This window comes from Pygocentrus nattereri, chromosome 19 (genome assembly GCF_015220715.1).
Source record: "Pygocentrus nattereri isolate fPygNat1 chromosome 19, fPygNat1.pri, whole genome shotgun sequence".
Classification (NCBI taxonomy): Eukaryota; Metazoa; Chordata; class Actinopteri; order Characiformes; family Serrasalmidae; genus Pygocentrus; species Pygocentrus nattereri.
Genome location: NC_051229.1, coordinates 30572605 through 30588098, shown reverse-complemented (window position 1 = coordinate 30588098; position 15494 = coordinate 30572605). Strand labels below are relative to the sequence as shown.

At 40.6% G+C, this 15494-nt stretch overlaps 1 protein-coding gene across 1 annotated transcript in view; it reads right to left on the bottom strand.

The window, feature by feature from the left end:
* Positions 1–15494, bottom strand: part of xkr4 (XK related 4) — a 103128-nt gene that overhangs the window by 30007 nt on the left and 57627 nt on the right. The window lies entirely within an intron of this gene.

Below are 15494 nucleotides of genomic sequence, written 5' to 3'. Positions count from 1 at the left end.
AACCAGACTGGCTTCATGAACTCATTTCAGGTGAAAGTCCTCCAGCGTCTCTCTTGGTAAACCAGTCTTTTAATAGAACGTCATTAATTAGTGACGCTGACGTCTATTAAAATGATCATAAGCACAAAACACTGAAGGTAAACAGTTTCCATCAGGGAGAACCGAGTGGCTCTGAAATCACTTTTACACACAAGCAAAGTTTCAGTTTCAGATTTATTTACAACTTAGTTCCAAGTTTAAGTTGAATAAAAACTGGCTTTAAACTCAGGATCACAGATGAGCTCCTTTACTGTGTTGATCTGTAGGCCTCTGTTCATAAACATAAACCAGCCCAAACTAATTTACTATAAAATGAAATGGTGTTTGTAGAAATTCAGAAAAAAGCCGCATCAGTCACGACTGCATATGTGGACATATTTCTATATTGTGCTCTATTTACACAAAGTTAGGTTAGTTCATCATTTATGTTGAACAGACTCTCCCAAAGTTTTACTCTGCTGCGCTGACGTTGAACCGTGTGCTGCACTGGGTCGGTATGACCAACAGGTCAAAACCAGCTCTAAACAAAGTGACCGCTGGGCCCTGATTGGTGCTCTGGCTTTGCGCTTCTTTTGTTTTGACATGTTACGTTTTTATACACACAGAAACACACAGAATGACAGATTTTGGAAAATGTAGCGGAGGAAGAAGTCAGATATTGGACTCTGAAATGTAGTGGAGTGAAAATAAAGTCACCCACAATGGATAAAATTTAAATAAATTACAGATTCACAAAAACTACCTAAGTACAGTAACGAATTACATTTACTTCATTACTGTCCACCACTGCATACTACCATCACTTGTTGAAGGCATGGTTTGAGCTCACAAAGTAATATATTAAGATTCAGTCTTTATATAGCAGAAAATGACAATATTTCCCATCTCTAGGTTTATTAACTCAGGCTGTGTTACTTGGGTTACCGGATTTGTGTATGAATATAACATAAAGTTAACTTGGCTGCAATAAAGACCAAGTGGGACCAGAATACAGACTGTCTAAAAGCATAACTTTAATCTTATCTTCCATAAAATATCATCACCAACACATTCAGAGACCATTTGAAGAGCTCAAATCACATAATCATCAGTTTTCTTGTATAATACTTCATAATTAGTCATATTTAATAAAGAATTTTTCAGAATATGCAGACACTGTAAAATTACCAAATGTACCATTCACTCCTCAATCCACACATTCCATAAATCTATGTATTTGTCCACAGGGAAATCTTCAAATAGTGGCCACCATTTCAGAAGAAACTGCATAAACCAAGCATAAACAACAAACAAATTCAGCAGTGTGCAGCATGTGCTGAACTTCACATGTCCATTATGATATTTTGTGGCCTTTTATGAAAGGCTGTGTCAGATTCACTACATCTATTCACAGATGTAGAGTGATGGAGTGAAAAGAGGGGAAAAATCAGTTACCGCCTCTTTTAAAGTCAGCTTTAGGCTAACTGCCTCCAGTTAGATGTTCTGCACTTGACTTCCTACAGTTCCTTCTAAGACAGACAGCATCAGTTTCCTTATAAGAATGAAGTGACTGAATGAAGAAAGCTTATCAGCTTATCAGCACCATAGCTGCCTGTAAGTCAGGATGAGTGAGTTAGATCTTTGCTTTGGTGCTCTGGGCGCCTCTGCCGCTACACGAACCCAACAAACAGCAGACAATATCAACAAACCAAACCCTCTTTTCCACTGTTGGTTCTGAGCCATTGAGTGACCGTTCCAGTGGCATTTCTACATGGTTCATTATGCATTTCTTACAATCTGTTTAGCATGGTTTTCTCAATTTCCTCCTCAATTTAGTCCTCTCCAATTCCACCGATAGTTAGGACTCCCCCAATCACATGATACTATCAACATTAGGAGGGCAAAGGCTAGCACAGGCTTCCTCCGAGACCTGTGAAACCAGCCACCGCTTCTTTGCAAACTCAAGCACTGGACAGCTGAAATAGACTCGAAGCATAATAGGGCACTTTTTCATTTGGCTAGCATTTTCCATGAAAGGTGGCTGGTTTAAACAGTGAAAGAGTGGAATTGCAGGTACATAAATTTTTCATTTTAGTCCACATTACAGACATATAAGCCACTTTATTTAGCCAAGATCGTCTCATCTGGCAATATAGTCACAATGTACAGCCTTGGGCTGATGTAAAACGCAACACAAAGTTTTTTTTTTTCTGTTGGGCCCACTCTGTGTCAATGTAAGCCTGTCTCCAGCTACAATTAAGTATCTAACCTTTCTCCAGCGGCCTGTCCTTTCCCCTCAGGTGCACACAGCTCTTAATTTGCTTTTATAAAAGTGAAACATTTTTTCTACTAAAGCTTCTAAAAACCTAACGCATCTTAATATTTAATGTGCACCTTTTGCTCTTGAAGAGATGAATGGAACTATGATGAGGCCACATGCTATTGCACAGTCTTCTGTCTGATAAGGTTACAGGAAAAACATAAAAAAGAGATCATAATTATATTCAGTGGCTGGAAACCCTGGGCAGTGGGCCAATCAGTAGCCTTAAAAGTAACACTAGCAAGCTGGCAAACAACACTTTTCTCAAACTAGTGAACTCCAGTAACAGCCAAAAGCATTGCATTGTGGAGCAATTAAAGCCTTTGAATTTGAAGACTTTTCTGTCATCACTGTTAAACTGCAAAGGCAAACAAACAAACTGCAGCGTCCGTCCCCGAGCCAGCGGAAAAAGTTTCAAAGTGTCTCTCCGAACAATTCTGCATGCACTGCTATGGCAACGGGCGCCTCTGTGTGCGGCGCGATCTGAAAGGTTAATGAACCCATTGCGTTCTCGGGGAAATAAAGAGCTTAGAGGTACAGAGTGTGGCGGACAAAGGCATGATTAAGCATAGTGTGGGAAATTGCCTATTATGAAAGGCTGTGTCAGACTCATAACATCTGTTCACAGGAATGTGATGGAATGAAGAAAAGAGAGAAAAGTGAGTAAAATGCCTGTTTTAAAGACAGCTTTGGGTTGACTGCCTCCAGTTAGATGTTCTGCAGTTCTATGAGGCTCACTGACCCAACAAACACCAACAAACATCAGCAAACCAAACCCTCTTTTCCACTGTAGGGCCAAACAGTTCTGAGCATGGAGAGTGACCATTCCAAAACCAAAATCTGTTTTAATTCCAATGGCCTAATGGTCTTATTTCAGCAGGGGAATGACCTACAGATCCAAACAGGTTTGGTTCTGACAAACTAGCCATCTGGTCTTACATGTATTGATGACAAAAACTAAATTCTGAGACAGCAAAGTTGAAAGAGTGGTAATAAGGTAACAGAAAGCTGAAATCAAACCTGTTCTGTACCGATTTGAGCCATAACTTGTTGGGCTGCACTAATGTGAGCATAGTTAACAGGCGAAAAGTGTCACCCACCACAGTACAGGTCTCGGCTCCTCTGGACTGATGCCCAAAAAAGGAGGATAAAGACTCATATCCAAAAGCACAGTCAATTGACCGGTTGTAGTGACCAACAAACCCACAGTTCTGCAACAAAACCCAGTGTTCTGCACAATATCCAGTGTTATGCAATAAACCAAATGTTCTGCCACAAACTCAGGGTTCTGCAACAATACCGGTGTTCTGCAACAGCAGAAGTGTTTTGCAACAAACCCAATGTTCTGCCACTAACTCAGGGTTCTGCATCAATGCCTGTGTTCTGCAGCAAGCCCATTGTTCTGCAACAGTATTCTGAAACATATCCAATAGTCTGCAATAAATCCAGCATTCAGGAACTAGTCTAGTGCTCTGCAACAAATCAACTGTTCTGGAACAAGCCTAGAGCTCTGCAACGAAGCCAGTGTTCTGGAACAAGCCTAGAGTTCTGCAACAAAGCCAGTGTTCTGGAACAAGCCTAGAGCTCTGCAACAAAGCCAGTGTTCTGGAACAAGCCTAGAGTTCTGCAACAAAGCCAGTGTTCTGGAACAAGCCTAGAGTTCTGCAACAAATCAACTGTTCTGGAACAAACCTATAGCTCTGCAACAAAGCTAGTGTTCTGGAACAAGCCTAGAGTTCTGCAACGAAGCCAGTGTTCTGGAACAAACCTAGAGCTCTACAACAAAGCCAGTGTTCTGGAACAAGCCTAGAGTTCTGCAACAAAGCTAGTGTTCTGGAACAAGCCTAGAGCTCTGCAACGAAGCCAGTGTTCTGGAACAAACCTAGAGCTCTACAACAAAGCCAGTGTTCTGGAACAAGCCTAGAGTTCTGCAACAAAGCTAGTGTTCTGGAACAAGCCTAGAGTTCTGCAACAAAGCCAGTGTTCTGGAACAAGCCTAGAGTTCTGCAACAAAGCCATTGTTCTGGAACAAGCCTAGAGTTCTGCAACAAAGCCAGTGTTCTGGAACAAGCCTAGAGTTCTGCAACAAAGCCATTGTTCTGGAATAAGCCTAGAGTTCTGCAACAAAGCCAGTGTTCTGGAACAAGCCTAGAGTTCTGCAACAAAGCCAGTGTTCTGGAATAAGCCTAGAGTTCTGCAACAAAGCCATTGTTCTGGAACAAGCCTAGAGTTCTGCAACAAAGCCAGTGTTCTGCCACTGAACTCTCTACAACCTACAACTTTAGTTAGCACCAGTTAGCACCAGTTCTCGATGACTCAAGATTAGCGCACTGCCAAGCGTGCCTGGATCATCCAAAGGGTTTTATGGCCACATGCCCAGGGGCTTAGGCCACAAGGGGCCCCCTGTGAGCAACAATGACAAAATCTTAACATCTGTCTTAATTGGTGGTGAGAACTGTACAGTCAGCACTGCCAAAAAAAAGAACTAACACATATTCTCTAGATGCCATGCTGCTTCTGTGCTGTCTGTGACTAAATCTACAGAGCTACAGAGTGTCTCCGTGATTCACTGTGATCTATAGTTGTGTGCACAAATTCAGGCACCCCTGGACTTTTCTTGATTTTCTGTGAAAATAGGTTAGCACACACAGAGAAAACACACTGCTTAATGCACAATTACTATTTATCTGCTGAATTAACAAAATAAAGAAAACCATAAAACGTGGTCCATGCAAAATTTGCCATATTTCATGTGTTAATATTTTCCAATATGTTAAAAAAAACGCAAAAAAAAAGGACATTGAAAATGCCATATTGAATTACGTTGCCTATAGAGGATGTGTTAACTTATTTTCAACAAAACTTCATTTACCACATATGTTCTAGCTTTTGCATACTGCTGCTGTCAGTACAAAACCTTGTATCTCCAAAATGGTAACTTTACAGGAGAAGCAAAAAACATTTACTTTTAGTGTAAGTCAATGGGCCCCGGAATATTCTCCAAGGCATTTTGGGTTGTTTCTTTTGTTCTATTCATCATGAAATTTACACACAGTACAAAGGCCAACAGGCATTTTCAAACTATGTCAAAATCTGAAAAATTACAAACATGGAGATAGTTCCGACAGCAGTAATATGGCCGTTTGTACTGGATGCTCAGTGTAGCTGGCTGTAAAACAAGGAACCAGTCAGTTAGCACTTCACTTACTGAGCAGGGAGTAAGCTTTCATGCAAGAGTCTGTAGCCTGCTGGAAAGTGGTGCAGTGCTGTGTCTGTACCTGTAGACATCTGGTCCTACTACTGCAACTCTGCCAAAAAGGTGACCTGTCCTTGGGCCATCCTCCAGGGCTACCAAGCACACAGTTTACTCCCATGACCCCGATAGGCAGGCAGCCAAGGATGCATTACACACACACACCTACATACAGCACTGTGCAAAAGTCCACCCCATATTTAATTTATAGCAATAAATTTCATTTTTCAGATGTTTCTGAGAAAATCAGTTATTAGTTTTAAACAAGGTAAGAATTACGTAGACAATGGGCAGTACAAAATGCATGGTACTCAAATGTACAAGTAAAGCAAGTCTGTAATATGCATGTGAAAAGGACTAGGACGAGTTCGTGAAAATGCCACACTACACTAGGTACGTTTTGGGGATCTGGACACCTCTCTGGTGGAAATGTGCAATTGCACTTATCTGCAGATGAACATTTTGTAATGTGACCCCTTCCCCAACTGGATGAATCTGAATGCAAGCACGTTGAAAAAGTATTCAAAGAGAACTCAGTCAAAACTTGGTGAAGGATGTGTACCCAAAGGACATAAGTAAGTCATCATACACTGATCAGGCATAACATTATGACCACCTCATTGTTTCTTTTACATTACATTACCGGCATTTGGTTGATGCTCTTATCCAGAGCGACATACAATTTGATCATTTTACACAAATGGTCTAACTGCATGTCTTTTGGACTGTGGGAGGAAACCCATGCAGACATGGGGAGAACATGCAAACTCCACACAGAGAGGACCCTGGTCGCCCGGCCCGGGAATCGAACCCAGGCCCTCCTTGCTGTGATGCGACAGCGCTACCCACCATGCCACCGTGCCACCACTCATTGTCTGTTTTCTCAGCTGCACTTACTGTAAAGCTGCACTTTGTAGTTCTACAGTTACAGACTGTAGTCCATCTGTTTCTCTGATACTTTGTTAGCCCCCCTTTTTCCCTGTTCTTCAGTGGTCAGGACCCCATGGACCCTCACAGAACAGGTATAATTTGGGTGGTGGATCATTCTCAGCACTGCAGTAACACTGACGTGGTGATGGTGTGTTAGTGTGTGTTGCGCTGGTCTAAGTAGATCAGACACAGCAGTGCTGCTGGAGTTTTTAAACACCTCAGTGTCACTGCTGGACTGAGAATAGTCCACCATCCAAAAATATCCAGCCAACAGTGGGGAGTGTCCTGTGACCACTGATGAAGGACTAGAGGATGACCAACATAAACTGCGCAATAGCAGACGGACTGAAAGATGGACTGGCAAGGTAGGAGTGTCTAATAGAGTGGACAGTGAGTGGAGACAGTGTTTAAAAACTCCAGAAGCACTGCTGTGTCTGATCCACTTGTACCAGCACAGCACACACCAAGAAAAGACCTTCCTGGTGAGTATGCATGAAATAATTACCAAAAAAACTGAAATCTGACCGACTTTTAAATTACTATTTCAGGCTTTCAGGTGAAACAAATTGCTAATGTTTCCACTGATATTGATAAAACCAGGCTGCCAGTATCAGCTGGTATTACCTAGTTGACTGATATATCGGATGGTCCCTACTGAGAACTAAATAAAGTGAAATACTGCACTGACTGCACTCCAAACTCTAAAAATTTAAACCAAATGAATCTGGCTCAGTGGAGGGATCCCTGTGTGTCACAAACACATCTCGTCGCACATTTGTTATTGCTGTAGAAACTTCTCATTTGCATTAAGGCAACGCTCTAGATGTGTCAAGCTGGATGTTCATGCTTCTGAAACCCTGACCTATTTTTTATTTCAAATAAAAGTTCCAGCCCTGCAGTAGCAGCTTGTCAAAACTGAGGGTTTACTGCTTTGGTTCCTCAACACAAATGTGTGACTATATGTGAGACACTGATGGCATATGGTTTGTTCTGAGCCGACAGAAATGATGAGTTGTTAGTGAGTTGTCTGGAACTGCCCAGTGCCACTAAACCATCTCCGTTCTAGAATTAGAACTTCACCCACCTTTTTCACCAAGGTGAAGATGCTAGTCTTAAATTCTATTAATCCATCATACTGTATGTCCAATTAGAAGGCACCTACCACATTTTGTCTGAAATCAAGGGTATTTGTAGGGAGTCAGCAATAACAGCCTCTACTCTTCTGGAAGGCTTTACACTAGATGTTGGAGCATTGCTGTAAGGAACTAATTGCATTTAACCAATGCATTGAATTCAGCTACTTGGGTTCAGCCTGAATAGAAATGCATGGCCAATAGCCCCTCTGGAGCAGCTACACCTCAGCCACCATGGTCACCATGGCTAATGCCAAGTGTGGGCTTGAGGGATATAAGTCCCCCCCAACACTGTTTGGAGCAGTGCAACTGTGTTCACTGGAGTGATGAAGTCCTTTGGGATGAGCTGGATTTATCCAGAACTGACCATCCAACACCAGTACCTGAACTCACTAATGCACCTGTAACTGAATACAATCATGCATTAGGATTCTGTTAATGTAACTTACTAAGTTGTGGCCACACAGTATTTTCATTAAGAAGGTATGTCACCGGTGGGCCTCCATACAGCTTTACGTTTTCTTTGAAAACCACTGTTACTCCTTACATACAGCACCACGTGCCCATTTTAAAGGGTCAGTAAGTCCCACAAATCACATGCACCAAAGGACACATGATTTAGTCCATCTACTAGATCATAATCTTTCTTACACCAGTGCACATCTCCCTGGGGTTTTCCTGCTGGCCTCACCTCTGTCCAGCCCACACCAGTGTTTCATTAAAGCTGCTCATAAGTAGTCTGGTTCTCAGGCCTGGGCTCGTAAGCTCACACCCTCCTGATATTTGTACTGGAATCTCGAGTAGACAGAGAGTCCACAAAGCTTCTGGCCATCAGATGGCTACTTAAGGATAGTTGTGGCAAGCTCAGCTGATTTTAGATAAGCCCCAAGGCCGGGTCAGCTTCCATTCTGCGATATGTATTCCCCTGGTCATCGGTCCATCTGAAACCACGGGTGCAGGAGGTCTAGCCGGCTGACTCCTCGTCTTACTCATGCCAGTATCATGGCAACCGTTCTCAATTTTTGTTTATTTATTTAGCTGTTTGTCTTCACTACCACTATTTTTCTTTGGAATCATCATTCATCGCTCTAAAATTTGGACGTCATGTTATCAACAAAACGAAAAACTCATTTTGTCACAGAAACACAGGAAATAGATCTGATCTAAATTGGATTAACCAGATGCTAAAGTGCATCCTCTTCAGATGACAGGATTACTTCTGCAGCCAGTGGTGCATGTCAGGTTGAGAAGCAGATGTGCAGCATGCAGGAGTACATTCACATGCATGAAATGCAGAATCCATGCAGGCAGCGGAGCATCAAATGCACACGGTCGAACTCAGGCAGGTTCATTAGCGTGTTTCATGCTTTAATGTAGGTCTAAAGGGACCAGTGACATGTAGCTGATCACAAGGAGACAAGAGGAAAGAAAACCACAGGGAGAAACAAACAACCCCGCAAACACACTGCTTTTAGAAACCAGCTTCGGGGAATTGAAGGATAAAAAAACAACATGTCTGTGTTTGCATGCATGGATGTGTTGCTCATGTATGTGTCACTGTGTACTTGTTTTCATATATTTTTAGAACAAAAATGCTCTTTTTAGAAAAAGGAGGGAAATTACTAGGGAGGGCTAAACTAAAAGAAATATTGTGATGTATTATTGTCTTATTTTAAAAAAAAAATCCTATTATATAGAGACATTTACATATTGTAAATGGGTGTGTTTACATGCATTTAATAATCCAGTAACTGCAGGAAATCAGATTTTGTCAGTAATCCGATCAATGTGCTTACATTCATTTGAATATTCAGATAATGGGGAAACTCCAGGTCTACATGAGTCAGGAAATTTCTGCTTTGCAACCAGCCAATAAACTCACACAAGAAGATGTGACCTAAACATAATACAAACTCAAACTTCTGAGGCTTTTTTTGAAAAAAACTTTGTACAACTTTACCTGAAAGTATGAGCACACATCATCTAGAACATGAAGAATATTTCAATTCTTCATTTTGTCCAGCATGTAGTCGGTTTCAACATCACCTCAACAGTGTTTTCCTGCATCTCATGGCAACACTCCTTGCTTGTTTTCAGTATCACTGTCTGTTTTCGCACATGCGACTGAGAAATTTGAAAGAAATCAGAGTAAGAGCATACACGCACAGAGAAATCTGATTACTGAGCTAAAACCCAGCCTGTTTATCAGATTTCTTAATCAGATTTCTAGACTTTACTCTCATCCAACTCTGTCCCTGAATTTGTATTTAAGCATCAATTTTTATGAACAGCATACAATTATAAGTTATATTTTAATTGTTGATTTCAAGCCTTTCAGGGAGTCCATTAGGCCACCTTTGTGGTCCAGGATCTTCTGTATTTTGCACCTTGCTTTATCACTCCCATTCACTCAGGACTCCTTCCACAGTGAGAAGACAATGCTATGGGTCTGAAAGGATGTGGTGCTGTTGAGAAGGCCTTACAGAGAAAAGATAACAGACACATAGAAGAGAAAATTCGCTGCTGGCATTCTCAGAACAACAGCAAAACATCACTGAATGTGCTTGCAATTACTTGGAAAAGCAGTGAAAATCAGAAAATGCGACCAACTTCTAAGACTGAACTTTGGATGGGTAGAAAAATATCCCTGCAGATTTCTTGTAAAAACTGAAAGGTAGTTCCCCGAAAAGAATATAGAGTAGACACATTCAACACTGAAAAATATTGTAATTATGTTTATTTGCATCTATTCTAACAGTATATAATATATAAGCACAGCACGTATCACCAAGATCAATAGCTTTAAACAATTTTTATGTCAATTTAAAAATAGATGCCTAACATTGTCATTATGACATATAGGCATAGGTATTATGACACAGATACACAATGCATATAGGGCATACTATTATTACGCACAATATATCGCTGCTGTTGGAACAAAACCATGTATCTCCAAAATGGTAACTTCTCAGGAGAAGGGAAAAACCTACTTTACGTTTAATGTAAATCAGTGGAACCAGACTTTTTTCCAAGTTATTTTGTGTATGGAATTTACACACAATGTAAAGGGAAACAGGCATTTTTAAGTTATGCCAAAAAACGAAAAATGTCAAAAAACAGAGATACAAGGTTTTGTTCTGACAGCAGCGATATGGGACATATATATGACTCCACATCATCCTGTTGCACTAAAACAAGTCAGTGTATGTAAACAGTACAACAGCTGATATCAGGCCTGTTGCTGTTGTCTGTCTTGCAGAAAGAATTCGACCACATCTCTCTACTTCAGCTCACACTGACCATACACTGTCTACCCCGTCTTCATCACTGCCTCATTTAGCTCCCAAACGAGCAGTGCTAGCGGCCATCAAGTTCCACAAACGCACACACACACACACACACACACACACACACACACACACACACACACACACACACACACACACACACACACACACACACATGCACACACACATTCACACTCTCACACACACCACTGCCACCCCTGAGATATCACATTCTCCCTCACCTGCCAATCACCAACTAGAAAACAGCCCTCTGAGAGGAGCTCAGATGTGTTTATGTTGTTATCGCACGTTGCATCATGCTTTCAGGGCTATTTTCTATTGCATCAATCACATCACACGCTCAAAAACACACCAGCTCTCCGCTGATTTCCTGCCCTCCAAGTCTGAACTACACACGTCTTTTTATCTTGCAATAATAACTACAGTAAAAGCTGCAAAGTCAGGTTCGAACATGTGTTTTGTTGTGGTTCAATTTAGCCCGAGACATGAACAGACATTTCTTAAATGTTCAGTTAAACACCCTTAAAGGGATACTTCAGTATTGGTCAACCTGATGTTTATCTGCTGCATCTGCATTTATGTCCACAGATTTTGGCTGCTTTTCTCTTTGCTTAGAAAATCCGCTAACTTACGACACTCTTACAATACAAGCTAATGGGCAGTTATTGAGTAAATACAATTTTTATAAAGGTATTCGTAAACAAACCTGTATTTCTGTTTGAGATTCAGAGATAGTGTGGACCTAAGGCAGTCGTGAGCTGGAGGGTAGGGAACCTGCCCTGTAACCGGAAGGTTGTCGGTTCGATCCCCTTGGATAACAGTCCTTGAAGTGCCCTTGAGCAAGGCACCTAACCCCCAATTGTTCCCTGGGTGTCGTGGATCAGGCTGCTCACTGCTCCAGGCAAGTGTGCTCACTGCCCCCTAGTGTGTGTGTTCATTAGTGTGCATGCATGTGGTGTTTCACTGCATGGGTGGGTTAAATGCAGAGGTCTAATTCCACAGTGTGCACAGTTGGTTCTAAAAAAAAAAACATGATAAATTCACTACCAGTGCAGTGGCTTCAGGCTTCATCTGAAATACAAATATGCCACAAATACCTTAGCAAAAGTAACTGGAACCTCTTTTTCGTTGTGTTGCTCCAGTGTTGGAAATTCATAAGAACAGCTTCAGTAGGACATTATTCTGGTCTGTCTCATTCTAAGAACTGTACTGTTAAGGTAACACACATAAAATGCACCGCTATGACCGTCACGCACATACAGCCTCTGAAGTTTGGCGTCAACTCACATCTCCACCTGAAAACTTCTATCACTGGTTCAGGAAATATATCAAATTTACACAAATTTCCCTTATCCCAAGATGCAGCAACTGGCCAAAACAAGTTTGGAGTCCATGCATTGCTTCTTTAGTTCAGCAGTGCAGCTAACATTGCTAACAAACACTTCAACTCAATAGTCACCCATACAGCCCAAATTGTTTCTTTAAAAAATACATCACCAAAACATCTTTCAAGCCACTCAAACTGCATCCAGGTCTCTGTTAAGGTTGCAGAGTTGTCTGTTTAGTTTAAGACATTGTATGATTTACTATGAACTACAACATTGACTTAACTGACAGTGCTCTACAGATGGAGCAGATAGGGATTAGGTTTAAAAAAACGGTAGACTATGCCTTTAAAGTAAACAACACAAGTTAGCATTTCTGTTCAGATTCTGTTTGCCATGAAACCTGTTCTTATCTTTAAATATGCTGTGAAATCCGACACTCTGAATAAGCCACTGTCATTTCTCCCAGTTTTCCCATTGAGATGCTTTTACATGAGCTTTCTAAATTAAAACAGCAACTCTCCAGTGACTGGACATGCGTTATGAATGAACAGGCAGAAACTGGGTCCTATATTCTTACTGCAGTCTGTTTTTGCACATAATGACATATACTTGCTAATCATTCTAAGCAGAGTTTAGAATTCAGAACACGGGTTCACAGCATGTGCAGCACTGCAAGTGCTTTTAATCTTGCTGAATGAGAAAGCTCATTAGCAGGACATGATGTGAACAGGACAGGGAGGATTGTGGGCTTGTGTCGACTCCTATGAAGTGCTTAACTCCCACTCGTGCTGAGAGTGAAACAAAGCCCAGGAGAAGGAGGAGGAGTGCTCCAGCACCGTCCAAAATATTGCCTAGATTCACTCAATGTAAGTCTGTTCGGTTGTAAACAAGGCAATGACCATTATTCATCAAAACTGGGTAAAAAAGTACAGATTTGACCACCTTTCATGGTGTAAATACGTGGACTGTTGAGCCCTGGTGCATGAAATCAAGTGCCAGCAAATAAGTGGAACGTTGAGCTCCGGTGCATGAAATCAAGTACCAGCCTACCAGCACCTCATTTACATATTATTTATATGAAGTATGTTCTAATCCAAGCAGATGTTACAGTAGGGAGCTAATAAGATGACAATGTTCAGTGGCTGAGGTGGAGCTTGAAGTTGTGCAGTGAATGCATGGCTACCCCTACAGGGCAACAATAAAAGTTTTAAAATTACAATGACTGTTAAGCATAAAATGTAAAATAAACAAAGGGGAAGAAAGTTGTAGTTGGGTAGCGTGATTATTTTTCTAAAATGACACGCTGTATTGTTGCAGTTTTTTTGTAGGCGGAGTCAAGGAGTATAAAACAATAGCACAGTGTATTATGTCTTTAAATGGACCGTGGAATAGTTGCAGCATTTGTTTATATTCACAAAAGTTGGGACGCTGTGTAAAATGTAAATAAATATAAACCAGGCGAAAGACCATTCAGCTTGTTATTAGCATACAGTTCAAAAGCCATCATCCATGATGGTATGGGGGCATTAGTGCACATGGCATTGTACATCTGTGAAGGCACCTTTAATATTAAATAAAATATATAGACTTTGACAACATATGTTACCATTCAGATGATGTCTTTTTCAGGAAAGGCCCTGAGTTAATGTTTTCGATGAAATGATAAAATGTTTCACCAATGTTTCAGCAAAATGACAGCTTTTATCTTCATCTAGCAAATTAGCTAGCTAGATACATTAGCTTGCTACAATCCCGATTCCCCCAAAGAGTTCGGTCAGTAGGTAAAATACACTTAAAAACCAAAAATAGCAGTTTATATATCTACTTTGATTATTATTATTATTTTTTTTAAATCCATACAAAGATGAGATGTGTGAAGCTTTGTCTTATCAGCTTCATTGTTTTGTAAACATGCCCTCATTCTGAAAAAAGTTGGGACAGCTTGCGACTTGGAACATAACAAAATGTTCAAAAAACATCTTACAGGTGATGAAATCATGCTTGAGTATAAACGAAGCATCCAGTGAAGGCCTAGGCTGTCATCACTTTGTTAAAAGTACATCAGCAAAAAATCCAAAGGGTTTAAAAATAAAGTTCCTCAGCCAGGATCTGAATGGATCTATTTCACCCTCTACAGTGACATAATATCATAAAAAAAGATTCAGAAAATCCATGTAAAACCACAAATGAATTCCCATGGTGAAAGCACCACTAATGCTGTACATTTTGTTGCAAAATATGCTGCCTTCTAGATGCCATCTTTTTCAGGGATGTTCATGCTTATTTCAACATGATACCGAAAAACCACATTCCGGACGTGTTATAGCAGCATGGCTGCATATAACAGTGAGAGCAGGAGCTAGACTGGCCTGCTGGCAGTCCAGAACTGTCTCGACGCTAAAAATGTGTGTCTTAGTAAGCTCAATACACAACAACAAAGGCTCCATACAGTCGCACAGCTGACAAAAAAATTAAGCTTCATGTGACTTCAACCCCCAAATGATTATAGTGTTGTTTAAAGCAAAGGTGATGTAATATAGTGGTAAACATGCTCCTGTCCCAACTTTTTTGGAACATGTTGCAGGCATTAAATTTGGAATGAGAGTGCAATTATATAAAACAATGAGGTTGATAAGATAAAACTTTAAATATTGTGTCTTTGTACCATTTTTATTCTAAAGCAGGTTGGACAGAATTGACTAATCATTGCTTTTTGTTTTTAATTAGCATTTCATACACTGTCTAGCTTTTGCCAGAAATTGTAACCTCTTGTTCTCCAGGGTATATTTTGATTTGTCCATCTGAATATTCATGACTAAATTGTCTAATTTAAAAGTCTAATTATTCAGTAACTGCATGAAATAATTCTTTGGTAAAAATCATTTTTACAGAGCAGATCACTGAAGAGACGCCGTCTGTTTATAATTTATAGCCCAGATTTGAGGAAAAATGAGTCGACTTTCAGTATGCAAAAAAAAATGAGTATAGCTTCTTCTATTATAAGAATTTAAAATTACATCACCCATCTGTTTGACTGATGAGAAGAGTTACAGCCTCATATGACGCCCACCTTTTGAATGTAGCTTATGAAATATGAAAGTTAGGAAGAATATGACAAAGTGCATTTTGGAACCACCGGTGCTTCCAAGAGATTTAAGAGGTTAAAGTCTAAGTCACTGCAAAACTAGCAACCGTCTGAAA